We start from the raw sequence: 27,042 nt of genomic DNA, 5'->3' as shown, positions 1-27,042 counted from the left end.
CAATGTCAGAACGTATGGTATTAGAATTGTCCATTGATATGGATTGTATATTTGTCTCAGGTGTGGGAGCTAGAGTTTTGTTTGTCCACACAAGGATGGTATTCAATTGTACTACCGTCCCCTACATTTGACTGACCATGTGTCCAGTTTGATGTTTGTACCTTGCAGCTACTTCATCTACATGCATGCCCCATGCTGTTGCTGGTGCATTTGCTTCCTTGACTTGCAATTGAGCATTTAGCAGATAGGCATGCCACTTGGCTCTACTACTGTTTGTCCCTGAGGTACATGTAGGGCCAGTTCCTTTGCAAATTGTGTTTTAGGGTATGTGCAAAGTGAAATGTGCCCAAGGGCAGCATCCTCCCAGGAGTGCTCCTGATGCAGATATCTCCATGGTGCAGGTATTGTTTGTATTGTGAGCTTTGGATTGTTGTCTCACCAAATATTGTGTATCCCATTGACCTTCTATTGTGTTGCAATGTGATTGATATGTGTGTGTCCATTACAGAGATGTTTGATGGGAGGGGTGTTTGTGTTAAATGACACATCCATACTTATGTGCCAGTCCATGACATATGAGCATTGTGAGGGTGTCAGTTGAATTATGTGTGATATTGATGTGGTATGGCTGTTGTGTGGCAGAATGTTCTGTACACTTCACAGTCCTTGTGACTTAGAGGAGCAGATGTGTGTTATTGTGGACTATGGCGGTGCAGTGTCAGTGACCTACCGAAAGAGGGTGGATGTGTCATTGGTTTTGAATGACTCCAACCTGGAACACAATGACAAGTGTACTTGGCCCACACAGTGTGAGCCCTATATCATGTGGATGATGGCACGACGATCTGTTGTTTAGCTTTATAAAAGAGGTAAGTGTGTATTCTTAGCGTCTTTTGTGTCCATGGAGGTGTGGAATTTGTGCTCCATTGATGAGTAGCAGCAGCAGCAGCAGCAGCAGGACTTCTGTGATCAACTCCATGGCTGTTCAGGACATGTGTCACTGCTTGTAGGTGAGTTCCTTCCTTTATACTCTCTGTTTCTGCCTGCTGGGACGTGGCAGTTCGACTGCCACAGTCACATCAGTAGAAGGCAACATAATAATATGTCTGGCAGAATCACTGGCCCCAATAGCCTGATTGGCCTGTCTTGCCATGGCAGCGGTCTGCGCTGCCTGGCGGTGCCAACAGGACTGAGGCAGTCTTTCCTCTATGAAACCACATGCATCATAATACAGTGGTCAGACTGCCAAGCTCTCTCTGAGTACTGTGTGACTACAGTGGTATTGCAAGAGCTTTGCATGTCTCCTAGTTCAGCCTTGGCTGCCTTGGCTACTCAGCTACAGCTACCCCTAGACAGCTTGACTTCTAGACACTGACTACATTTCACTAATAAGGGATAACTGGACCTGGTATAAGGTGTAAGTACCTTTGGTACCCACTACAAACTAGGCCACCCTCCGACAGTCTTGCAATCTGAATCGGAAGAACCACACAAGAGAGACCCTAAATAGACCTGAAAGGGGGATTCGTCAGCTATACAGGTAAGCACCTACATGGGGAGTGCTCTGACGTCACCTGCTGGCATTGGCCACTCATATGCTCCCAGAGTTCCCTGCCACCTTGGAATCCAAGATGGAAAAATCCAGGGACACTCTGAAGGAGCTCTGGACACCACCCCTGAGGTGGTGATGGACAAGGGAGTGGTCACTCCCCTTTCCTTTGTCCAGTTTTATGCCAGAGCAGGGACCGGGGTCCATGAACTGGTGTAGGCTGGATTCTGCAAGGAGGGCACCAAATGTGCCCTTCAATGCATTTCCAGTGGCTTGGGGAGGCTACCCTTCCCAAACCTATAACACCTATTTCCAAAGGGATAGGGTATAACACCCCTCTCCCAAAAGAAATCCTTTGTTCTGCCTTCCTGGGCTTGAGCTGTGCAAGCACCAGGAGGGCAGAAACCTGTCTGTGAGGTGGCAGCAGCTGTGGGTGCCTGGAAAACCACAGAAGGTTGGTTTGGCATTACTGGGGGTCCATTGTGGTGCCCCCAGAGTGCATGGGATTGTACAACCAATACTAGAATCAGTGTTGGGGTACAATTCCCAGCTGTTAGACACCTTACATGGCCATATTCGGGGTTACCATTGTGAAGCTGGACATAGGTTTTGACCTATGCCCAGTGCACGCGTAAAACAGTGTGTCCCCGCACCCACGAAGTCTGGGAAAATGGTCTTGGATTATGTGGGGGCACCTCTGCTAGTGCAAGGGTGCCCTCACACACAGGTACTTTGCACCCAGCCTTCATGGATGGAAGGCCTGACATATAGGTGACTTATAAGTGATCTGGTGCAGTGTAAATGGCTGTGAAATGGTTCATTCACCATTTCACACAGGCTGTAAATGCAGTCCCGTAGAAGCCTTTGTATGGGCTCCCTATGGGTGGCAAAAGTAATGCTATAGCCCAGATGGATCCCCTGAAACCCCAATGCCCTGGGTACCTAACTACCATATACTAGGGACTTATAAGAGGGCACCAGCATGCCAATTTAGGATGAAATACTGGGTTATCAGTATGTAGGGACAAATTTGGGAACAGAGAGAGCATAAGCAATGAGGTCCTGGTTAGCAAGATCCCAGTGACACAGTCAAGCATACTTACAAAAACAGTGAAACATGCTGACAAGTAGGCCGCAAACCATAAGCACTGGGGTCCTGGCTAGCATGATCCCAGTGACACAGTCAAACACACTGACAAACAGGCCACAAATGGGGGTAACCAAGATAGAAAGAGGCTACTTTCTCACTCAACCCGCCCCCCCAATCGAAAGACAATAAGGCTGACCTTGGCCAGGTGAAACCTTATTGTCTAAGTGGTGAAAAGTGGAGAGTAGATTTGCAATAGAGTGGTTAGTCTCTTTATCATCCACTGTATGGTCTCTTCCCTGTGGGGAGGTGAACTACCCTGTTTGGAGATTTGTGGCTCGAGAATAATGCAAGCAAATACTCTGAGAATCCCTATTTGTAAGGTTGAAGAGTTTTAAAGTGTGGCACTGGGACTGCCTTTGGGATCCTATGTCAAGACAGGGCTGTCGTCCTAAAGATTACAATGCTAGACAGGGGTGCTGTCTTAACAAGGCCAGAGCAGGGCAAAAAGTTTGTCCCCATGGCTTTAGAAGAGGACAGGGTTACTGTCCCTCTTGGGCTGGAGCAGGATAGGACTGCTGTCCTAAAGGCTCAACATAAGGACAGGGCTGCTGTCCTATGTCTTTAGAGGTAGTGCAGGTGTGCTGTACTTAAGAGTCTCTGGTAGGGCTGGAGAGTTGCTCCATATTTACCAAAACAGTGCAGTAATGCTTAGCTGTTTCAGATTTTTCACAGAGAGGGGCTTTTACCTCTGGGAGTTTAGCTGTGGTAGCTGTGGACTTAGTACAGTTTCCACCCGAGGAGAGGTACCTCCCACCACAGGAATGGTATCCTTAGTGGTAGGGTGGGGAAGAAATACTTTGATACCCTTTTTATCTGTGGGGCAAGGAGGATCCTGAGGCTTCAGGGCTCCTCTTGTTTGCTTTTTTTCATTTTACTTGAAATGAGAGCAAACAAGTCCTCAGGGATACCTAGCATGGATGCATGGGTCCCAAACTCTACCTCCGCCCAACTTGAGACCTCTAGCTCAATACCTAAGAGACAGTTCACAGGCAAGCTAGGTGACACCACCACCTGCGTAGGGTCAGTAACTCCACACTAGCTAAGTTGCACTGCAGCTAATGGGAGAGACTGAGAGGAGTAGTTGAAATCAGTAAACTGCTACTTCTGCCCAAGGATTTGTTGTGCAGGTGACCCCGGGTTTTCAATCAACAAAGTGATACTGGCACCTGTGTCTCTGTAAGCCTGGGCCTCAACACCATTTATTTCAATTGACTGTGTGTACCTAGCCATGTTAAAGGGACAAGCAGCCAAGGTGACAAGGCCAAGGCCTGCCAGGTGAGACAGTAACTGTCTTGGGGGTTTCTATACCTTACCCAGTTTCTATGATGGACTCAAAAGTGAACGCAACCACACCACACCACACAAGAAGTTGAAGTGGGTGTAGTATTGGTGGTAGGCTCAGGGGATTTACCTCAACAAGACTTGTCCCCTGGCCTATGGCCTTTACCTCTGCACACATAGCACCAAGGCTTTTTATTGTGTGTAGAAGAAGAAGAAGAGGTTTTATCTCCACCCCCAGAGGAGTGTTGTGGACCTTAAGAGGAATCATTATGTTTATGTTTGTCCCCATTTTTGTCCTGAGGTTTTTTACCATCGTTCTTCTTTTCTTTGTCAACCCCGTATGAGCTTTTCTGCTCACCCTTGTTCTGACAAATTTGTCTGCCTTCTTTCCCAATTCTCAGGGAGAGGTTAGATCAGAGTCTACCAAGTACTGGTGTAACAAATTAGGCACACAATGTAAGAGGCTGGCCTGGCTTATAGTGGGTACCTGATGGTACTCAAACGTTGGCCAAGTGGGGCTGCAACTTCATTGATAAAGACCAGCTCGTCACAATAAAACAACTGGCTAATCCATGCTGGCGCCGACCCACAAAATTCCTCCACGGTGGCCAAATAGGAGACAAGTATTTGTTGCGGTCTATCTCTGAAATTGAAGAGACGATGTTGTACTTCATTAAGTATGGAATGCCCTGAAGAAGGTGGCTGTGAATAATATGCATTAATTCTGATGTATAAGTACACCGAAACGCGTGTCGGCAAGTTTTGATGACATACATATGAATGGAGCGACACCAATTGAAATGAACTATATCTTAAAATCTTACAGGATGGAGTTCTGTCAGTAAATATTTGAAGTGATATCTTTATCACTGATTTATATGACATCGATTTTGGATATGGGTCCAAGAGACTTTTATTAAGCAAACTATTGTGAATCATTTGGAGATTACTCATATTTCATATTTGTTTGAGTTAAGAACTGTATGTACAAATGTACAGATATTTGTGTTATAAATGTTTTTTTATGTATTTATATGTGGTATGCGTTGTGGATGGTGAGGTGTCTATGGTCTTGTCTGTCGTTATTGGTGTATGATGACTTGGTGAAGGGGGGGCTTGCTTTATTTAAAATTTGATGAGAATAGTGTATATGATTTTGAATATATATTTATATGGATAATGAATGTGAATTATTAATAAAGAAGAAAAACATTATTTACATCCAGCATCTCAGTCTCTATCCTTTGTGGATTGAGCTGACTCTCTGTATGTTTAGGAGAGTGATACTCTGTTTACTTCTTTTACCACTCACAGCCCTTCATGGACACCAATCACTAAAGCATGCACACTAGAGAGAATCAGCTAGCCCACCACATACCAACTCATGCACCCAAAGAGAGCAACCCACCAATGCACACCATGTCACAAACAGAAATAATAACACTCCATTTACATCCCCACAGGTACCCCAGCCAATGTCAACGGAGAAGAGGTGCCAGCAATATCCAGTCCCCCCACAGAAGAAGCCCACAGCGATGACAGCGACTCTGGTTGCCTGGATCTGGATGACCAACCTTGCTGATGCGGGACCTCTGTACAGTTGGTAACCCAGCCACAGTCACACACCACCACAGAACCTTCCCCCTCAGGAAACACCAACACAGCACCCACCCAGCATACCTATACCTCTGTCCCCAGGACACGTCAATCAGCAGTGTGTCCACCACTACAGGGACCCCAGAGCACACCTCATACCCAATACAATCAGTGACCTGGGGTCAGTGGACACACGGGTCAGAGGACAGAGGCACAGGAAAAGAAGGAAACTGGGAGAACTGCTGAGCGCCAGGGGAAGGACGGACCCAGGGAACCGACTCTCTAGGAGGAACTCACTGAGATCCTGGGAGCATACCAACATTCCCAGAATACGCTGGGCCAGATCCTGGCCAACGTGCAGGAGAACAGGCGGCTGCAGGAGGGATAATACCAGGGGATCAGGGAGGACTTGCAAGCCATAAACACCACCCTGGTCTCCATTGCAGGGCTGCTAGCAGACATGGCCAACATTATGAGGGAGGCAGCCTCACAACAGCGGGCCCCTGCCACTAGCCAGATATCTGAACTGCCTTCCACCTCCGCTGCTGCTAGTGGACAGGAGGCCCTGTCACAGGACCAACAGGCCACCAGCACCCCTCCCCCTGCAGAAGGTGAACCACCCTGCAAACATTCCCTTCGATCCAGGCAGAAGCCAGAGACTATTGCTAAGACCCCCGCCAGGAAATGGGACTCTCCTGATTGTCACCCTTGTGTCCCACCCTGTCACCCTGTCCACCTTGAACTGCCATTGCTACCCTTCCTGTGGCCCCTTGGACAATGCAACTGTGCTACCAATAGACTGGAACTCTACCCTGGACTTTCCTCCATCACCACCCCAGCCCAATTCACTTGCCCCTCTACTTCTTAGCACTTAAATAAACACCCTTTGAAAAAAATACAAGTATGGAGTATGTCAAATGATTTAAGTAAGTATTTGTTTAACCAGGTTCAAACATTGCAATTCAATGGTGCAGTAATGCTCACATGGAAAGACCTGTAGTTGGCTGTAGTGATCACACCAGGAGCGATAGTGGGGCACCAACATCTGCAAAATGAGTTACCAAAGGGTACAGTGAGTGGGCATAGAAGTGGGAAATAACAACATGCCAGTGACAAAGATAAACAAGAAAATGTCATTGAAAGATGAAGTACCACTGTCCTACCTCTGTGTCATTGGAAGTATTGTCAAATCACTGCAGTTCTGTTGTCATCTTCCTCATCCTCATCCTCATCCTCTGCCTCCTCATCCTCACAGTCCACAGGGCCCACTGCTGCCACACGGCCATCTCCATCCCCCTCCTCATGCAGAAAAGGCACATGGTGTCTCAAGGCAAGGTTGTGCAACATATAGCATGCCACGATTATCTGGCAGACCTTCTTGGGTGAGTAGCACATGGATCCACCTGTTGGATGGAGAAACTGAAACCTGGACTTCAGGAGGCTAAAGGTACATTCTAATATTCTACTTGTACGCCCATGTGCCTCATTGTAATGTTCTTCTGCACTTGTCCTGGGATTCCTCACTGGGGTCAGTAGCCATGACAGGTTGTAGTAACCTGAGTCACCTGCAAATATGGAGGGACAACATTTAGCCACACACTATCTCATATGGCCTACACCATACCCATACACCAGCATCCACTGGGTGGTGACCAGGGCTCTCCTATTATCCACACCCTGTGCCTCTGTAGTTGGGTCATCACATTTGGGATGCTGCTATTCCCCAGGATCAAGGCATCATGCACAGACCCAGGATGCTTAGCATTGACATGGGAGATGTACTGGTTCATCAGGCACACCATCTGGACATTCATGGAATGAAAACTCTTTTGATTTCTGAATACCTGTTCATTTTGCAGGGGGGGACAAATGCAATATGTGTTCCATCAATTGCCCAAATTATGTTGGGGATATGTCTCATTGCATAGAATTCAGCTTTCACTGTGGTCAAATGCCCCATCTGGGCTAAAACAATGTAGCTGCACATGTGTTTGATCAGGGCGCACAATACTCTGGTCAGCACTATTGAGAACATTGGCTGTGACATTCTTGCTGCCAAGCCCACTGTCACTTGGAAAGAACCAGTTGCCAGGAAATGTAGCACTGATAGAACTTGCACAAGAGGGGGGATCCCAGTGGGGTGACGGATATCAGATATCAGGTCAGGCTCCAGTTGGGCACACAGCTCCATGATTGTGGCCCTGTCAAGTCTGTAGGTGAGGATAATGTGCCTGTCCTCTATTGTTGCCAAGTCTACCAGGCGTCTGAAAATGGGGGTATGTCTCCATCTCCTATTCATCCGCAGCGGTAGCAATCTATGGGGCAAAAGAGTGAGAAGCCAGTTACAAACTGAACATTGTAGCCACAACAGTGCAATGCATGATGTTAATTTGAAATGTATAAGTGGTATTTGTCCTGTATGTCCAATTGTGAACTGTGATGCAGTTATAATCCAGGGTCTGCCCCCCCCTGAAATGGCGGCTGCATGTCCTGTATGGAGGGACAGGTGGAAGTGAGGTAATTCCGCTGACATTGTGCGCCATTGCCGGAATAGGTCAGGAACTGCTGTGCAACACCTCATTGGATAATATTGGCCTCTATGGGGTACAGTGGCCAAAGGTGATGTACGCCAGTGGTGACGGTATGCACCGCCGTGGACGGCACTGCCATTTTCTATCTGTTCACTCACTTGCTACCTGACCTTCAAGAGGAGAGGACCTACACTGCATGTGCTGCTGTGATCTCTGTCTGGAACCTACCATGGCGCATGTGACTTGGGAAAGGGCCCCTGCCTTCACCTCGGCGGAGTTGGACATTCTGGTGGAAGGGGTCCTACCCCAGTATGAACTGCTGTATGGGCCTCCAGACCAACAGGTGAGTACACTGTGAGCACAATGCATGAGACAGGAATGCATGGATTGGTGTGTGTGAAGGCCTTGTGTGGTAGGGGTTGGTGGATGTGCCTTGGGCGGCGTGCAGCTTGTGTGCTGGGCCCTGTGTGTGCACCTGGCGATGCAAAGGGGTTCGGTGGGCCATAAGTGTAACAGGCAGGACGGTCTGCCTAATACTTTTCACTGTCTGTATTTCTCTGCAGGTCAGTGCCCATTAAAAGAAGGGTATATGGCGTGCCATCGCCAAGGATGTACGGACCCTGGGGGTCTATGGCAGGAAGAGCACACACTGTCGGAAACGGTGGGAGGATCTGAGACGATGGGCATGGAAGACAGTGGAGGCCCAGCTGGGGATGACCTCCCAATGAGGAATGGGTGCCCGTCGAATCCTGACCCCCCTGATGGCCCGCATACTGGCCGTGGCCTATCCGGAGCTGGACGGGCACTTGAGGGCATCACAGCAGCCACAAGGGGGTGAGTACAGTGCCCATCATTAAAACTTATGCCTGGTGGGGTGGTATCTGGGTGGTGGATGTTTGACTGTGGGTGCCCCTAGGCCAGGCCTGACATTGCAGAGTAGGTCCATGTTGGGCAGGGTTCAGATGTGATACTCCTCCTACATAGCTTGAAGGCATTCACTACTGGGCAGGGCTGTGTGGGTCCCAGGTGTGCTGCAGTTGGCGGTATGTGTCCCTCTCCATACCCGGTGGCTAGCATTGTCACTGGTACTGCCATGCAAAGTGCGTAGGCCTGTGTGTGAGGGTGGTATGTAAACGAACAGTGGTGTTGGTGCAGCCATTGACCCAGTGTATTCTTTGTCTCCCCCCCTTTTTGTTTTGTCATCCTGTCCTTATGTGCATTAGCATCATCTGGCAGAGAAGCTGAGGCACCGGCAACGGAGGGAGCTGCATCCCACAGGACCCAGGAGGCAGAGCCCACTGACGCTGAGGGCACCAGTGGAATGGAGGGTAAGGGGAGCACCATGGCAGAGACTGGAGGGGACAATTTGGACACAGATACCTCCTCCGATAGACGCTCCTTGGTGGTGGCAGACATTTCTGTGACCACCCCAGCTACAGGTACAGCTGCTACCCCCCATACCAAGACCGCCCTCCCAGCAGCCCCTCCTCGAGTTGAACATGCCCGCTCATCCAGGAGGGTGGGCATCTCCTTCGCCCCTGGGACCTCAGGTCCTGCCCCAGTTAGGCCTGCTGACCTGAGTGAGGAGGCTATTGACCTCCTGCGATCCATCTCTGTAGGGAAGTCGACCATTGTGAATACCATCCAGGGGCTGGCAGCCCAAATGCAACAGACAAATGCATTTCTGGAGGGCATTCACACTGGCTTGGTGACCCAAATGAGACTAATCCAGGCTCTGGCCTCCTCTCTGATGGCAGCCATTGTCCATGTTTCCAACCTCCCCCTCCAACTTCCTCTTCCCAATCCGTTTCCCCTCAATCCCAACCTATCCCAAGCACACAGGTAGACGGGCATGCACACAGGACAACACACAAGAGTGGCACAGGCAAACACAAGCACCACACATCATCCCACAAGCACTCACACAAACATCATCCAGATGCAGACACACCAACATCCACTGCCTCCACTGTGGCCCCCTCCTCCTCATCCTCTATCTCCCTCCCAGTTGCATCTATACTCACACTTGCATGCACTAAATCCTCATCAACTACCGCCATCACCAGCACACCTATCAGAACACACACCTCAATGGCAGACACCACCACAACAGCCATGCACATGTCCCCTGTGTCCTCTCCCACTGTGTCTGTTCCACCCCGCCCAAGGCACACAAACAAAAGCATTCAGACACCCAACAGCCATCCACCTCACAACAGCATCCAGCCCATGCACCTGCACCCAAACACAGCAGACAGACACCTCCCACAACCATTCCCTCTTCCTCCACTCCCAAACCTTCTCCCTCTTCCAGCCCCAATATCCCTAAGCAGCTTTTCCTCTCCACTATTGACCTCTTCCCTACCCTTACCCCCGTCCTTCACGTCTGGCCAGGGTAGCTAAAACCTACGCAAGCACCTCAGACAAACAGTCCAGGGACCCAGTAGAGTCCACACCCATTCTTGGTGGTAAAGGATCCAGGGCACCAGGCAGCCTCATGGAAAGGGTGCCTGCCCCAAGTGCTTCCCAGAAGAGCAAGGAGCCCTCCCCAGCTGCTGCCATGAAGGGCAAGTAGCCTGCCCCAAGTGCTGCCCTGAAGAGCAAGGTGCCACCCCCAGCTGCTGCCAGGAAGGGCAAGGAGCCTGCCCCAAGTGCTGCCAAAAAGAGCAAGGAACCATCCCCAGCTGCTGCCAGGAATGGCAAGGGGCCTGCACCAGCAGGCAGGAAGCTCAAGGGCAAGGACAAGGGGCCTGGTGCTGGGACCTGGTGCTGGGACTATGTCAGAGCCACCAACAACAACCATGGTTGTGCAGCTGCCTGTCGCTGCAGGGGATGGGCAGGAGCTTTCCCCCACAACCACCAGCAGCAGCAGCACCACCACCAGCAGTGGGCAGCCATCTGTGGCTGCAGGGGATGGGCAGGAGCTTCCCACCACAACCACCAGCAGCAGCAGCACCACTACCACTAGCAGTGGGCAGCCATCCGAGGCAGCAGGGGATGGGAAGGAGCCTCCCCCCCACCACTAGCAGCAGCAGAAGCAGCACCACCACCACCACCACCAGCAGTGGGAAGCCGTCTGAGGCTGCAGGGGATAGGCTGGAGCCTCCCCCCCCACCACCACCAGCAGCAGCACCACCACCAGCAGCAACATGACTACCACCACTGAGCAGCGCCACTGCCGGTAGACATCTGTAGACCTGCCTCCAAGGGCTGTTGTGCGGCCTGCCACCTGCAAATCCTGTGGTTATGAAACCGGGCTGAGAGACTGTGACCTTGCCTTCCCCAGGATCCAAAGCACAGGGCATGATGCCCCCTCCAGAACCAGTGAGTATGACACCCACTCACCCCATCCTCCCCAAGATCATGTGCACAGGGCACAATGCCCCCTCCAGAACCAGTGGGTATGACACCCACTCACCCCATCCTCCCCAGGATCAGAAGCATAGGGCACAATGACACTCATCCCATCCTCCCAAAGATTCAAAGCACAGGGCAAAATGCCCCCTCCAGAACCAGTGGGTATTACACCCACTCACCCCATCCTCCCCAGGATCAGAAGCACAGGGAATGTTTCCCCCACCTGAGCATGTGGGCAAGACACCCACTTGAGAGACTGTGGCCTTGCACTCCCCAGCACTAAGCACAGGGCATGTTGCCCCCTCCAGAACCAGTGGTGTTGTTCCATCTGCCGGCTGAGGTGCCCCCCAGTCCCCGTCCCCCTGAGGTGCCTGCCTATTTTCCAACTTATGCCCCTGCAGTGTTCTCTCTGTGTTGGTGCAGGAGACAAGTGGGGCCTTGGACTTTTTCATGTGGCCCTGTGGCCCATGCACATTGAGGACTGGACAGTGTTCCTTGAACTGTACATATGTATGTAACTTTAGATTGACTGTTCACATTTTTTATGTATTTATATTTTTGCACTCACTTTCATCTATTCGTGTTGTCCTTGCATTATTCCTGAGGGGTGCAGGGTCAATATGTTTTCTTACTGCAACTGATTGTGTGTATGGTGTTGGGGGTGTGTCTTGTGCACATATATGTTACTCTATTTTTCCTCCCCCACTCCCATGTGTGCTAGGCGGCTGTACTCGCTGTGGTCGTCTTCGCCGTCATTGGTGTTCGTGGTGGAGCAGGACCTAAAATATCATAGGAAAGATTTGCAGCTCGGGCTCCATGGCGTTGTGGTTCTTCCCTGTGTTTCCAAAGGTGAGTCCTTTCACTCCTGTGCAGTGTTTCTGCCAGGCATTTGCTGTCATTGGTACCGCCCCCGAAAAGTTGGCGGATTGATGTGTCTTAATATGGTCGGCGGAACATTGACTTCCGCCTGGCAGCAGGCGGCTCCCGCCATGGTGGCTGTTGTTTCCGCCCTGGCGGTCGGTGTGGTAAAGTGGTTGCCTATCTGAGATCTTTCTGCCATGGTCATAATTTGGTGGTAGTTACCGCTAGCCTGTTGGCGGTATTACCGCCACCGTATCACAGACCGCCAGGACTGTAATGAGGGCCATAGTGTAGAGTTACAGTAAAGTGAAAGGAAAGAAAAAAGACATATTTTACCTAACTCTTAGGCTTTTAAAAAAGCAAGTGAAAATGTTTAGGTATACTTTTGTATAGCTCTAGGTATAGAGTACACTTTCCTGTGGAAAGCACCGGTGGCAGAGTGATAAGGCAATTGCAAGTACTTATCCCACTCCTGCACCACCAATCCAGGAGGCTGGCCTAGTTTGTAGTGGGCACCAAAGGTACTTACACCTTATACCAGGTCCAGTTATCCCTTATTAGTGAACTGTATTCAATGTCTAGACGCTAGGCTGTGTAGGGTTTGCTGTAGATGAGCAGCCACGGCTGAACTATGAGCCATGCAAAGCTCTAGCAATACCAATGTATTTACACAGTACTCTGCACTACTGTATTACAATGCTCTGTACCAACACACATTAAAGAAAATATTCAGTGTTTCAAAAATAAAGGTATTTTATTTTGGTGACACAAATACCAAAAATACCTTAGAGACTATGGGGGTCATTACAGCCCTGGCGGTCAAAGATCACCAGGGTTGTTTCGTCGGAAGCACCGCCAATAGGCTGGCGGTGCTTCCCATGGTATTCTGACTGTGGAGGAAGTGCCGCGGTCGCACCGCTGGGACCGGCGGTTTACCACCACTTCAGTCCCGGCGGTTTTAATCTGCCAGGGCAGCGCTGCCCAGGGGATTACGAGTCCCCCTACCGCCAGACTTTTCCTGGCGGTTTGAACCGCCAGGAAAAGGCTGGCGGTACAGGGAGTCGCGGGGCCCCTGCACTGCCCATGCCACTGGCATGGGCAATGCAGGGGCCCCCTGACACGGCCGTGCAGCAACTGCACCCGTCGCACAGCTGCAACACCGCTGGCTCCATTTGGAGCCGGCTTCTGTGTTGCGGCCGTGATCCCCGAAATGCCAGGTTTCCGCCCACCGGCCCAGTGTGGTTCTCAAAATGACCGCAGCTGCATTGGCGGCCGCCCGGTGGTCCAACCTTGGCGCACGGCTTCAGCCGCCTGCCAAGGTTGTAATGAGGGCCTATATTCCCTTTGGAAATGGGTGTTACAGGCTGGTGAGGGGTAGCCTCCTCCAGCCTCTGGAAATGCTTTGAAGGTCTGTGCCCTCCTTGCATACACCAGTCTACACTGGTTAAGGGACCCCCAATCCCTGCTCTGGCACGAAACTGGGCAAAGGAAATGGGAGTGACCACTCCCCAGTCCATCATCGCCCCAGGAGTGGTGCCCAGTGCACCTCCAGTGTGTCCCAGACTCCAGCCATCTTGTTTCCAAGGTGTGGGGACACTCTGGAGGCCTTTGAGTGGCCAGTGCCAGCACGTGACGTCTGAGACTTCTCCTGATAGGTCCATACATGATAAGGGAGCCAATCCCCCTCTCAGGGATATTTAGGGTCTCTCCTGTGGGTTTCTTGTCAGATTCTACTTTCAAGTCTCCAGCAAGAATCCTCTGCAACTACTACTTCATCCTCTGACCTTGGATCGACCGCAGACTGCTCCAGGAACCGCAGTAACAGCAACCAAGTATCCAGAAGGGCTACTTTTCCTTTGTAACTTCAGCTATAGGCAGCAACTGCAACATTTTCCACAGTGTGCATGCTCTGGGGACTCCCTGTCTTCACCCTGCACCAGAAGGACCGACGGAATCTCCCATGGAGTGACAGAGTCACTTCCCTGCTCTTGCAGGCACCTTCTAAGTCGACGACAGGTTCTCTTGAACTCCTCTCCTGGCAAAGAACCTGCTCCTTGGAACACAGGTGGTGGACCCCTTCAACACAGACTGTCCTGAGGTCCTGCTGTCCCAATTTGGAGAAGGCAAGAGCTTGCCTTCTCCGAGTACAACAGTACCCCTGTGCACCCCATCTTCATCACCTCCTGAGGCCTCTGGGAACTATTTGCAAAATTACTTTGTGCACATCCTGGCCCAGGTCCCCAGCACTCTATCCTGCGATGCTCAACTCACTGAGTTGTCCTCCGGCGGCGTGGGACCTTCCTTTGTAGTGCTGCACCAATCGCATTTTGCACCTCCTTTGTTCTTGTGTCCTGGGACTCCCGTGGGTGCTGTTTGGTCGACTGAGGGCTCTCTGAAGTGCTGAGAGCCCCAGCTTCCTCCTCACGCAGAGTTGAGGCCCCCAGGTCTCTTCTGGGTCCAGACAGTGACACTTTGACACAAAGCGCGGCTTTGCCGGAACCAAGGCTTGTTGGACGAATCCAGCACCAAAACTCACCTGCATCCAACATCTCTTTGTGGGACATCCATTGCATCATGCAGGGACCCACTGACATCTTCCTTGGGTGCATTGCTGCAGTCTTCGTCCAACCGGGGGCTCTTCTTTTGCACACTCTTCTAGGTTGGCAGGTGCTCCTTTCCTTCCTGGAAATTCTTCTGAATTTTGGACTTGGCCTCCTTCCTTTGCAGGACTTCAGATCCAGGAATCCACCATTTGTTGTTTGCAGTCTTGCTTGGTTCTTTCAATAATTCTAATCACAACTTGTAGTGTCTCCTAAAGAAACTTGCAGTACTTTACTCCTACTTTCAAGGGCTCTGGGGTGGGGTATTTTACTTACCTTTGCTGCATTCTTACTCTCCCAGCGATTCTCTACACACTACACTTTTTTAGGGGGGAATTTGTGATTCGCATTCCACTTTCTTCGTATACTGTTTGTGTTGCCCCAGACCTATTTTCCCCCATTACATTCTATTGCATTTCCCATTGCTTGCACTATCCTATGTCTAATTACTTACCTGGTGTCTATTGTATATATTGTGTATAATACTTACCTCCTGAAGGAGTATTGCCTCTAAGATATTTTTGGCCTTGTTTCACCCAAATAAACTACCTTTATTTCTGGTAACACTGAATATTGTCTTTACTTGTGTATTAGTACTGTTTAACTATAAGTGGTATAGCAGGAGCTTTGCATGTCTCCTAGTTCAGCCTAAGCTGCTCTGCTATAGCTACCCCATCAGCCTAAGCTGCTATGACACCACTGCATTCACTAACAAGGGATAACTGGACCTGGTATAAGGTGTAAGTACCCAAGGTACCCACTATGAGCCAGGCCAGCATCTTACATTGGTGGTGCAGTGGTGGGAGAAGTACTTGCAATTGCTTTACCTCATTGTTACTGGTGCTTTTCACAGGAAAAGCTTGCTCCATTACTTAGAGATATACATAATCCATACCTAGAAGTAATTTCTAACTTTTTAAAAAGTTCTTTAAACTTTGCAAAAGTGTACAAAGTTTCTGAAAAGCTTCTTCTTTTCTCTAAAAGGTTAGGTCTGCTAGTCTACTAACTTTTTACTCACTTTCCTAAACTCCTTTGCTTTCAATATGTCTCAGAGGAGCCCACTGATAATCCTGGTCAGGGTCCTTCCACTGATCTTTCTTTCAACAAACCCCCTAGTGTAACTGGGAGTGGGGAGGGTTCACACACTAGTAGGGATCCCTTCACACGTTGAGGCCAGGTTACTAGGGGGCCACAAGTTAGGGAAAGATCAGTCTCTGCAAATTCCAGTGTTACTTCTGTTTCAGAAGCATCCCACACTTCTAAACCTGAGGACCAGTCCCTAGATAGGGAACTCAGAAAGCTGAGATTAGAAGAGGCCAGAATGAGGCTACAGCAGCAACATTTGGCCTTAGACAGGGAATACCTGGCTGTGGAAAAGGAAAGGTAGGGGTTGGGGTTAGTTCCCCATGGTGGCAGCAGCAGTTTCCGGAATTCTAATGTTAGGGATCCCTCATTTGATTCAGGAAATCTGCATAAAGTTGTCCCTCCTTACAAGGGTGGAGATGACATATACAAGTGGTTTTCTGCACTTCAGATGGCCTGTAAACTTCAGAGGGTCCCTCAATTTCAGTGGGTATTATCCTGTGGCTATTGTTCACTGGCAAGGGGAGAGACAGACTCCTTATTGACATGGAGGATGATGCAGATAACTACCATATACTCAAAGTGCACTCTTAGATGATCTGGGCTTAACCACTGAACAATAAAGAATAAAGGTCAGAGAGACCAGAAAAGACCCATCACAGGATTGGACAGATTTTGTAGACTGTTCAGTGAAGGCCCTAGAAGGTTGGTTAAATGGCATTAAGGTGACTGACTATGAAAGCCTATATATCTTGATTCTGTGAGAGCATATATTGAATAATTGTGTGTCTGATTTGTTGCATCAGTATCAAGTGGACTCAGATCTGACCTCTCCCCAAGAATTGGGAAAGAAGGCAGACAAATGGGTCAGAACAAGGGTGAGCAAAAAAGCTCATACAGGGGGTGGCAAAGACAGCAAGAAGAAGGATGGTAAGTTACATGACAACGGGGGGGACAAAGATAAAAAATCTTCTGAGTCTTCATCAGGTACACAAAAATCCTCTTGGGGTGGTAGGCACAAACCCTCTTCTCATAATCAGAAAAAGCCATGGTGTTATCTCTGTAAAGCCAAAGGTCATTGGGCAAGTGATCCCACTTTTCCAAAAAGAAACACCAAAACTTCCACCACCACAACCCCCACTGGTTCCACTAGTGCACCTAGTAATAACAGTGGCGGTAGTAAGAGCACTACTAATAGCCAGTCAAAGGGTGTAGCTGGGCTCACCATTGGTAATATAGTGGGGGTTGGTCTAGTTAGGAAGACCACTAAGGCTGTTTTAGTCTGATGGTGGCATTGTCCTTGCCACCTTAGTTGCTTGCCCCCTTAATATGGGTAAGAACAAGCAACTATCCCTAATAAATGGTGTCCAGGTTGAGGCCTACAGGGACACAGAAGCCAGTGTCACTATGGTGATGGATAAACTGGTTGCTCCTGAGCAACACCCACTTGGTCATCAGTAACGAGTGACAGACGCTCAAAACAACACTGTTAGCCACCTCATGGCTGTTGTGAATCTCAACGGCGGGGGAGGGGTACTGGTCCAAAGAAAGCTGTGGTAGGCACTGACTTAAATGTAGAATATCCATTAGCAAATGATTTGGAGACTTCAGCTTGGGCTGAGGTTGAGTTGGAGGCCCATGCAGCGATGCTGGGCATTCCTGGCCATATCTTACTAGGGCTCAGGCCTAGAAGCAAAGAGGACAGAGAAACTTGGATCCTGGAACAATGGACCAGGGGCTCCCAAAAACTAGGGATAGGAAGGGAAAATCCTTGTCCACTATCCTTCCCTCTCCAGATGATTCCCCTTTTGATGATGAGGGGTCTTCTCCCTGTGCAGAACCTGCACCAGAGGAGTTAGAAGCTGACACAGCTGAACTTTTTGGTGCAGGGGGACCTCCAAGGGAGGAACTGAGTGTGGGACAGCAAACCTGTCCCACACTAGAGGCTCTCAGACAGCAAGCTGTCAAACAGCAGAATGGGGATGTCAATGACAGCCACAGAGTTTACTGGGAAAATAATCTCCTCTATACTGAAGCAAGGGACCCTAAACCTGGTGCCACCAGGAGACCGGTCACCCCCCTCCAGTATTGGCAATTCCTCCTAACTCTAGCTCATGAAATTCCCTTGGCTGGGCATTTAGGCCAGAGTAAAACATGGGACAGACTTGTTCCACATTTTCACTGGCACCATATGTCAGAAGAGAGAAAGGAGTTTTGTCGCTCCTGTGTCACCTGCCAAGCCAGTGGCAAGTCTGATGGCACCCCAAAGGCCCCCTTAATCCCACTGGCAGTGGTTGGGGTGCCCTTTGAGAGGGTAGGGGTTGACATTGTTGCCCCCCTTGGCCCTCCAACAGCTTCTGGCAATAGGTTCATCCATGTGGTACTGGAACATGCCACAAGGTATCTAGAAGCTGTCCCCTTAAGGACCACTACAGCGCATGCAGTGGCAAAAGCCCTCCTGGTAATCTTTTCCAGGGTGGGTTTCCCCAAGGAAGTTGTATCAGACAGAGGTAGTAACTTCATGTCTGCATACCTCAAGGTAATGTGGAAGGAGTGTGGTGTTACTTACAAGTTCACCACCACTTATCATCCACAAACAAATGGATTGGTTGATCATGGGACTCTCTGAGAAACTCAGAAGGAGATGGGATGCCCTCTTGCCATGCCTCATTTTCACCTACAGGAAGGTCCCCCAAAAATGAGTGAGCTGCAACCCCTTTGAGCTCCTATTTGGTCACCCTGTTTGGGGTCCCCTTGCTCTTGTTAAGGAGGGTTGGGAACAACCTTTAAAACCTCCAAAGCAAGACATTGTGGACTATGTACTTGGCCTAAGATCTGGAATGGCTGAGTACATGAAAAAGGCCACTAAAAACCTTCAGGCCAGCCAAAAGCTCCAAAAGCAATGGCATGACCAGAAGGCTGTCCTGACAGAGTACCACCCAGGACATAAGGTGTGGGTATTGAAGCCTGTGGCACCAAGAGCACTCCAGGACAAATGGAGTGGACCCATTCTCATTGTGGAAAAGAAAGGTGAGGTCACATATCTGGTAGACCTGGGCACTGCCAGAAGCCCCCTTAGGGTGCTTCATGTCAATCGCCTTAAACCTTACTATGACAGGGCTGACTTAACCCTGTTCATGGCCATAAATGAGGTGCAGGAGGAAGAGAGTGACCCTCTCCCTGACCTTTTCTCCAACACTGAAGCTGATGGCTAAGTGGAAGGAGTGGTTCTTGCAGACTGCCTCCGTGTTGAGCAGAGGGAGGACTGCAGAAATCTCCTAGAGCAGTTTTCTGACCTCTTCTCTCTCATACGTGGTACAACTACCTGGTGTGAACATTCAATTGATACTGGAGACAGTTTACCTGTCAAAAGTAAATTTTACAGGCAGCCTGGCTATGTCAGAGATTGCAATAAAACAGAGGTACAGAAAATGTTGGATTTAGGAGTTATTGAACCCTCTGATAGCCCCTGGGCCAGCCCAGTGGTGCTTGTCACCAAACCACATAACAAAGAAGGAAAGAGAGAAATTTGGTTTTGTGTGTACTATTGGGGTCTTAATACTGTAACCAAAGCTGATACTCACCCTATACCCAGGGCAGATGAGTTAATAGATACACTGGCATCTGCCAAGTATCTAAGCACCTTTTATTTGACTGCAGGGTATTTTCAGATAAAATTGGCAGAGGATGCTAAAGCAAAAACTGCATTTTCTACCATAGGAGGGCATTATCAATTCAATGTTATGCCCTTTGGTTTAAAAAATGCACCTGCCACTTTTCAGAGGCTAGTGAATACAGTCCTCCAAGGTTTGCAAGCTTTCAGTGCCGAATACTTAGATGCTACTGCTATATTTAGCTCCACCTGGGATGACCACTTGGTCCACCTCTGGAAAGTTTTGGAGGCCCTGCAAAAGGCAGACCTAACTATCAAGGCTTCAAAGTGCCAGATAGGGCAGGGGTAAGTGGTTTATCTGGGCCACCTGGTAGGTGAATGGCAGATTGAACCACTAGCGGAGAAGATTCAGACGATTATGGACTGGACCTCCCTACTACACAGACCCAGGCCAGAGCCTTCTTAGGTCTCACTGGGATTACAGGAGGTTCATTAAGAACTATGGCTCCATTGTTGCCCGTCTTAATGACCTCACTTCAAAGAAAATGCCTAAAATGGTATTGTGGACAGATAGCTGTCAGAGGAGTTTAAGCAAGCTTTGTGCTTTGCTCCTGTCTTGAAGAACCCAAACTACTCCAAAAAACTCATGGTCCAAACAGATGCTTCTGAATTAGGGGTAGGGGCTGTACAATCACAACTTAACTCAGACGGCCAGGATCAACCTGTTGCTTTTATCAGCAGGAGGTTGACCCTAGAGAAAAGTGTTGGTCTGCCATAGAGAGGGAGGCCTTTGCTGTGGTCTGGGCGTTGAAAAAGCTGAGACCCTACTTGTTTTGGACTCACTTCATCGTTGAAACAGACCACAAACCTCTATTATGGCTTAAACAAATGAAAGGTAAAGACCCTAAATTGTTGAGGTGGTCCATTTCCCTACAGAGTATGGACTTTACAGTGGAACATAGACCTGGGAGTACCCACTCCAAAGCAGATGGACTCTCCAGATATTTCCACTTAGACAATGAAGACTCATCTGGGCAAGGTTAGCGTTATTGTCCCTTGGGGGGGCAGAGGGTTGTGTAGGAAAGTACCATCTTTCTTGGCATGCTATCCCCATTTTTACCTGTATATCAGTATGTTTTTGCCTGTCTCACTGGGATCCTGCTGGTCAGGACCCCAGTGCTCATAATTTATGGCCTAATGTGTGTGTTGTCAGTAGTGCTTACCTGTGTCACTGATGCTCTGCTAACCAGAACCTCAGTGCTTATGCTCTCTCTGCTTTTAAATTTGCCACTATAGGCTAGTGACTTCACTTACCAATTTCAATTGGCACACTGGGCCCCCCTTATAAGTCCCTAGTATATGGTACCTAGGTACCCAGGGCATTGGGGTTCCAGAACATCCTTATGAGCTGCAGGCTTTATTTTGCCACCCATAAGGAGCTCAGACAAACCCTTCCACAGGCCTGCCATTGCAGCCTGCGTGAAATAGTGCACACACTATTTCACAACCATTTTCACTGAACTTAAGTAACTTATAAGTCACCTATATTTCTAAACTTCATTTACTGAAGGTTAGGTGCAAAGTTGCTAAGTGTGAAGACACCCTTGCATAAGCAAAGGTGCCCCCACATAGTTCAGGGCCCATTCCCGGGACTTTGTGAGTGCGGGGATGCCATTACACATGTGCACTATTTATAGATCAATACCTATATGTAGCTTCACAATAGTAACCCCGAATATGGCCATGTAAGGTGTCTAAGATCATGGAATTGACCCCCCATTCCAAATTTGGTACTGGGGAGCCAATTCCATGCATTTGGGGCTCCACCATGGACTCCCAGTACTGCCAAACCAGCTCTCTGAGGCTTGCACTGCAGCTACAGCTGCTGCCACCTCACAGACAGTGTTCTTCCCTCTTGGGGTCTGAGCACCTCAGTCCCAGGAAGACAGAACAAAGCATTTCCTTTGGGAACAGGTGTTACAACCTCTCCCTTTGGATATAGGTGTTTACAGTCTGGGGAGGGGTAGCCTCCCCCAGCTCTGGAAATGCTTTGAAGAGCACAGATGTGCCCTCCTTGTATGAGCCAGTCTACATCAGTTCAGGGACCCCGAGTCCCTGCTCTGGCGCGAAACTGAACAAAGGAAAGGGGAGTGACCACTCCCCTGTCCATCACCACCCCAGGGGTGGTGTGCAGAGCTCGTCCAGTGTGACCCAGACTTCAGCCATCTTGTTTTCAAAGGTGTGGGACACTCTGGAGGCCTCTGAATGGCCAGTGCCAGCCCGTGACATCATAGACCCCTCCTGATAGGTCCATACCTGATATGGTAGCCAATTCCCCTCTCAAGGCTATTTAGGTTCTCTCCTGTGGGTTTCTTGTCAGATTCTACTTGTAAGTTTCCAGCAGGAATCCTCTGCAACTACTACTTCATCCTCTGACCTCAGATCGACCGCAGACTGCTCCAGGAACCACTGTAACAGCAACAAAGTATCCAGAAGGGCTACATTTCCTCTGCAACTTCAGCTCCAGCCAGCAAGTGCAACAGTTTACATGGCGTGCACGCTCTAGGGACTCCCTGTCTTCACCCTGCACAAGAAGGACTGAAGAAATCTCCGGTGGAGTGACGGAGTCACTTCCCTGCTCTTGCAGGCTCCTTCTAAGTCGACAACCGGTTCTCTTGGACTCCTCTCCTGACGACAAGCTTTCTCCTTGGAAAATAGGTGGTGGACCCCTTTGATACAGACTGTTCTGAGGTCCTGCTGTCCCAATTTGGAGGAGGTAAGAGCTTGCCTTCCCTGAGTATGACAGTAACCCTTTGCATTGTGTCTTCTTCACCTCCTGAGGCCTCTGTGCACTATTTGCAAAATTACTTTGTGCACATACTGGCCCAGGTCCCCAGCACTCTATCCTATGATGTCCAACTCGCTGAGGTGTCCTCTGGCTGCGTGGGAACCTCCTTTGTAGTGCTGCACCAACTGCATTTTGCACCTCATTTGTCCCCATGTACTGGGACGTCCGTGGGTGCTTTCTGGTCGACTGAGGGCTCTCTGAAGTGCTGAGAGCCTCCTCATCCTCCTCACACAGAGTTGAGGCCCCCATGTCCCTCCTGGGTCCAGACAGAGCCACTTTGATGCAAAACATGACCTTGCAAGAACCAAGGCTTATTGGACGAATCCAGTGCCAAAACTCACCTGCATCCAACATCTCTTTGTGGGACATTGTAGGAAAGTACCATCTTTCTTGGCATGTTACCCCCATTTTTACCTGTATGTCAGTATGTTTTTACCTGTCTCACTGGGATCCTCCTGGTCAGGACCCCAGTGCTCAAGGTTTATGGCCTAAAGTCTTAGGGGGTGATTCTAACCCTGGCGGTCGGTGTTAAAGCGGCGGCCAACCCGCCAACAGGCTGGCGGTAAATAATATGGAATTCTGACCCTGGCGGGAACCGCCAACACAGACAGCCACTTTAACACTACGCCCGCCACGGCGGTACAAACAAACAGTGCCGCGGTCACCGCCAACAGCCAGGCGGCAGACAATGTACCGCCCACCCTATCACAACTCACCAATCCGCCACCTTTTCCGGGGCGGGAGCACCGCCGATAAAAACACGGCGGAAACAGACTACGAACGGGAAAACGCTCACCACTACGCACTCCAGGAGGAAGGAGGACAGCATGGAACCCGAATTAAACATCCTACCTGCTCTCGTCTACCTTCTCATCTACCACGAGTACGAAGTCCGGCGCAGACGACAACGGTGAGTACTGCACCTACGACACACAGGAGGGGGGAGGACGAAAGGTTACGGGCACACACATATGCGACCCCCCCCCCCCCAACTATGTACACACCAATGCAGAGCAACAAGTCACAGTGACACCACCCAAACACCCCAGAAAAATGCTAGGGCATAATCAAATTTGGAATAAATATTTATGTACCAAAAAGGTCCTGAAAATTATCGTACAACCATGAAAGATATTCACAAGAAAACTAATGACATACACATCAGTGTATAACTGAAGTAACAAGTCCTGCACATCCTACAAATTCATGATGTCCGTGGGCCAAAGTTTTGAGAAACAAGGGCAAAGCCCACACAGGAGACCTGAGTCCTTTGGAGAGAACACTGCAGGGGCATCGGATGTAAAAACTACAGGCACCTCAGGGGGAAGGGAAGGGGGGGGCACCACAGCCACATGAGTCCACGACGCCAGATCCACGAGGAGCCACCATGCCCACTGTACCATCCTGGGGAGTGCAAAGCCACAGTCTCTCAATGTCTCTACAGTGGGTGGGCTGCCCACTGTACCATCCTGGGGAGTGCAAAGCCACAGTCTCTCAATGTCTCTACAGTGGGTGGGCTGCCCACTGTACCATCCTGGGGAGTGCAAAGCCACAGTCCATCAGGTGGATGACAGTCTCCACTGGTCAAGGAGGAGGCATGGTGGGCATAGTGAACCATAAACAGTGCTTGAGACGGCTGTGCCCAGCGGAGCGGTGCTTGAGAAGAAGGGCCCAGCGGAGCGGTGCTTGAGACGGCGGTGCCCAGCGGAGCGGTGCTTGAGATGGCGGTGCCCAGCGGAGCGGTGCTTGAGATGAAGGGCCCAGCGGAGCGGTGCTTGAGACGGCGGGGCCCAGCGGAGCGGTGCTTGAGAAGAAGGGCGCAGCGGAGCGGTGCTTGAGAAGAAGGGCCCAGCGGAGCGGTGCTTGAGAAGAAGGGCCCAGCGGAGCGGTGCTTGAGACGGCGGGGCCCAGCGGAGCGGTGCTTGAGATGAAGGGCCCAGCGGAGCGGTGCTTGAGAAGAAGGGCCCAGCGGAGCGGTGCTTGAGAAGAAGGGCCCAGCGGAGCGGTGCTTGAGAGGAAGGGCCCAGCGGAGAGGTGGAGAGACAGCGGTGCCCAGCGGAGCGGTGCTTGAGATGAAGGGCCCAGCGGAGCGGTGCTTGAGACGGCGGGGCCCAGCGGAGCGGTGCTTGAGATGAAGGGCCCAGCGGAGCGGTGCTTGAGAAGAAGGGCCCAGCGGAGCGGTGCTTGAGAGGAAGGGCCCAGCGGAGAGGTGGAGAGACAGCGGTGCCCAGCGGAGCGGTGCTTGAGATGAAGGGCCCAGCGGAGCGGTGTTTGAGACGGTGGTGACCAGCGGAGCGGTGCTTGAGAAGAAGGGCCCAGCGGAGCGGTGCTTGAGATGAAGGGCCCAGCGGAGCGGTGCTTGAGAAGAAGGGCCCAGCGGAGCGGTGCTTGAGAGGAAGGGCCCAGCAGAGAGGTGGAGAGACAGCGGTGCCCAGCGGAGCGGTGCTTGAGAGGAAGGGCCCAGCGGAGAGGTGGAGAGACAGCGGTGCCCAGCGGAGCGGTGCTTGAGATGAAGGGCCCAGCGGAGCGGTGCTTGAGACGGCGGGGCCCTGTTCAGCGGTGCTCTTCTGCACCGCGGGCCCTGTTCAGCGGTGCCTATCTTCACGGCGGGCCCTGTTCAGCGGTGCTCTTCTCCACGGCGGGCCCTGTTCAGCGGTGCTCTTCTTCACCACGGGCCCTGTTCAGCGGTGCTCTTCTCCACGGCGGGCCCTGTTCAGCGGTGCTCTTCTGCACCGCGGGCCCTGTTCAGCGGTGCCTATCTTCACGGCGGGTCCTGTTCAGCGGTGCTCTTCTGCACGGCGGGGCCCTGTTCAGCGGTGCTCTTCTTCACCGCGGGCCCTGTTCAGCGGTGCTCTTCTCCACCGCGGGCCCTGTTCGGCGGTGCTCTTCTCCACGGCGGGCCCTGTTCAGCGGTGCTCTTCTTCACCGCGGGCCCTGTTCAGCGGTGCTCTTCTCCACGGCGGGCCCTGTTCAGCGGTGCTCTTCTCCACGGCGGGCCCTGTTCAGCGGTGCTCTTCTTCACCGCGGGCCCTGTTCAGCGGTGCTCTTCTCCACGGCGGGCCCTGTTCAGCGGTGCTCTTCTGCCCCGCGGGCCCTGTTCAGCGGTGCTCATCCAGCAGGTCAAGGGAGCCAGACCTGGCCTGGACTCCCTGCTCAGTCGCCCTCGGACCGTGACGTTTCGGGACCCTTCGGGGACGGACTCCTGGCCTCCTTAGTGTCCTCCTTCCCAGCTGGGATGTGGCATGTGGGGTCCACCTTCTCCGCGCTCCTGCTGCCCTTCCGCTCCTTTGATTGGGCTCTCGGGCCCTTGCCTCCCCTAGATGGTGTGGGTGGTGAAGTGGCCGCACATTGCTCCTTGGGGGCAGCCCTGTCGGTCCTCGCACGGCGGCCCTTGTTTTTGCGGGTCCTCTTGCCGGTGGGGGGGGGCTGGACGTGTCCTTGCTGCTGATCGATGTGTCACTGCTGGCAAAGGGTGGGCTCCAGAACCCATGCACAACAGTGACACCCGAAGCTGGGCTGGTGGTGGCTGCGGTGCTCTTGGGACTCTTTGAAGATGGATGGGGGAGCTCATCGGGGGGAAAGAGGTCAAGGTTAGCCATGAAAAGTTTTTTAGGGCCAAGGTAAAGGGTAGGAGAAGTGGAGATGGAAGTGGAGGTAGAGGAGGTGGTTGGAGGAGAGTCAGGTGTGCTGTCATTGGGTGAAGGTGCTGGTGCTGTAGGCTGTCATGAGGTGGATGGCTGTTGGGTGGGTGGCTGCCTGCGTTTGTGTGTCTTGGAAGAGGGGGTGACAGACACAGTGGGAGAGGACACAGGGGACGTGTAAATGGCAGTGGGGGTGGTGACTGCACGAGTGTGGACTGTACTGGAGGGTGAGGTGGTGATGGAAGCACTGGCTGATGTTGGGGTGCATGCAGGTGTGAGTGTAGACGTCACAGGCAGGGAGGAGGGAGACGAGGAGGAGGGGGACACAGGGGTGGCAGTGGCTGTTGGCATGTCTGCATCTGGGTGTTGCTTGGGTGAGTGTTTGTGGGATCTGTGGTGCTTGTGTTTGGATGAGCTGCTCTTGGGTGTTGAGGTGTGTGCAGGCTGGTCTGATGGTGTGGATGGGATAGGCTGAGGAACAGGAGACAGAGAAAGGCTGGAGGCAGTAAGAAGAGGGAGGCTGGAAACAGGGACAATGGCTGCCGTCAGTGCTGAGGCCAGAGCAGTGAACGCTCGTTGATGGGCAGCCTGACCCGAATGAATGCCCTCCAGGTACGCATTGCTCTGTTGCACCTCCCTTTGCACACCCTGGATGGCATTCAAAAGGGTCGTCTGCCCAACAATGAGCGTCCTTACCAGGTCAATGAGCTCCGCACTGAGGGCAGCAGGGGCAACAGGGGCAGGGGCTGAGGTGCCTGGGGCGAAGGAGACGCGCGCCTTCCTGGGTGAACGGGCACGGAGTGAAGACTGAGGGGCTGCTGGGAGGGCGGGGCTGGTGCGCTGGGTGGCGGCTGTACCTGTAGAGGCGGGGGGCACGGATGTTGCCGCCACCGCTAGGGAGCTCCCATCCGAGGACGTGTCGCTTTCGCTGC

The sequence above is a fragment of the Pleurodeles waltl genome, chromosome 7 (genome assembly GCF_031143425.1).
Source record: "Pleurodeles waltl isolate 20211129_DDA chromosome 7, aPleWal1.hap1.20221129, whole genome shotgun sequence".
Classification (NCBI taxonomy): Eukaryota; Metazoa; Chordata; class Amphibia; order Caudata; family Salamandridae; genus Pleurodeles; species Pleurodeles waltl.
This window is presented reverse-complemented; position numbering follows the sequence as displayed.